Source organism: Theropithecus gelada, chromosome 18 (assembly GCF_003255815.1).
Source record: "Theropithecus gelada isolate Dixy chromosome 18, Tgel_1.0, whole genome shotgun sequence".
NCBI classification, from domain to species: domain Eukaryota; kingdom Metazoa; phylum Chordata; class Mammalia; order Primates; family Cercopithecidae; genus Theropithecus; species Theropithecus gelada.
The window spans coordinates 43,042,774-43,044,821 of NC_037686.1; positions in this window are offsets into that span (position 1 = coordinate 43,042,774).

The following is a 2,048-nucleotide window of genomic DNA, read 5'->3' on the forward strand; positions in this document are numbered from 1 at the left end:
TGGGCAGACATTTTATATTGTCATTTATTCAGCTAAACTAGGTCTTTTAAGAAAGTTCTTATTTCATACATATTTTAATATTACTACTTTCTAATTATTCTCACCTTTTGATGGAATATATATATACAATACATAGATATCACTTAAAATATACCTTATAATTGAATTGCAAATTGACAGGTAGATTCCTAAAGTGAATATTATAATATATAAGCACAACTGAAACTGATTTGCACAGAGGTGATAACAGTTGTTGATTCTGCGAAGATTACTAAATCAAAGATGTTAGTGAATTGGCTACCGAGATTTTTGGTGTAATTTATTAAATTCAAAACCAAATATTTAATGTTTGTGTCCAATACTTACAATGCTGAACACTAAATGAATAAACGGTTTATATTATATTTGAATTATAAATGGGAACAAAGTAAAAATCAGATGAACTGGTAAAATGTATTAAAAAGGACCTAAGACTAATCTCATAAGAATAGGTAAGAGTTCTCATCTGAAGTAACAGTTCCTGAAGGTATTAGATCAAATTGCCTACACAGAAGCCTTTCTTCACTGAGAGGGGTCTGAGCTAAAAACCCAGGCTCTGCCACACATCCTAAGACCTTTGACAAGTCACTTAACCTCTCTGTGCCTCTGTCCCTATCTGTAAATCAGGCACAGAAACAGAGGTTAGGAGTGAGGATTAAATTATGTCAGATCCTTAGAACAGCGTCTGGTATACAGTAGGTATTATCCATAAACTTTAGTTTGTCATTATTAGCCCATTGTATATACCAAATGTGTTGGTGATAATCCAATGGCTGCATAGGAATCAATGATTTGCTAGAATATACACTTAAAACTAGGAAAGGAAAAATTACTTTTCTAGAACATAAAAGAAAATCCTGAAAACCAATGAATATATACCCACAAGTTCCCCCTAGTCTTAACATTAAAAAGTGTGCTGAATGGAGGAATAACTTTCCCAATTGCAAAGTTTTTATTTGGAAAAAGTAAGATCCTATAGCCATATGAAAAGTTTGTTGACAAAATGCTGTTTACCAAAAGATACTAAGCATTCAAATCACTTGACTTAATGTGTCTATTTTATGCAACTGAACTATGAACATATTTCCATATTTACTTTTCTCTTTGTGATGCACAATTTTCCTTATTCAAGAAAGGAAAATGTTTTTAAAATCCAATCGCTAGTCTATCTAAGTAACTTCTGGCAAGAATAGGATTTGTAGTAATAGTCATGTCTTAATTAGGCCCACCTGAACTTACTGAAATTTGAAATAAAGCACTGAGTTTTTTCTCTGCTTACACTAAAAAAAAAAATCTTATCCTGATTTCAGATGAGAAAGTTTTCTGTGGTCAAATTGCTGTGAACATTTTAAATATGAAGTATGTTACTTCAGCTCACCTGTAGAGAGCTTCATTTTAATAATTAGATGCACAAAGTGGAAACCACGAATCAGTTGAGAGCTACATGAATGCGTGGCACCTGAACACGTGTGCTCTTGTCTTGGATGGAAACACAATGCTAGTGCCATTTCATTCTCAGGACTTCCTTTTAAATGGAAGCCCAGTAAAGAGCTATAGGTTTATATTAATGCTCTCAGGTATTACGTAGGCTCACCAGAGCGGACTCCATTTTGGTGAATTCAACAAAGCCCTGGAGCTTTTTTTTTTTTTTTTGAGACGGAGTCTCGCTGTGTCGCCCAGGCTGGAGTGCAGTGGGGCGACCTCAGCTCACTGCAAGCTCCGCCTCCCGGGTTCACGCCATTTTCCTGCCTCAGCCCCCCGAGCAGCTGGAACTACAGGCACTCACCACCACGCCTGGCTAATTTTTAGTATTTTTAGTAGAGACGGGGGTTTCACCGTGTCAGCCACGATGGTCTCGATCTCCTGACGTCGTGATCCGCCCGCCTCGGCCTCCCAAAGTGCTGGGATTATAGGCGTGAGCCACCATACCTGGCCACTCTGGAGCTTTTTAAGAGTATGAAGAAGTTAAAAAAAAAAAAAAAAAAAAAAAAAAAAAAAAAAAAAAAAAA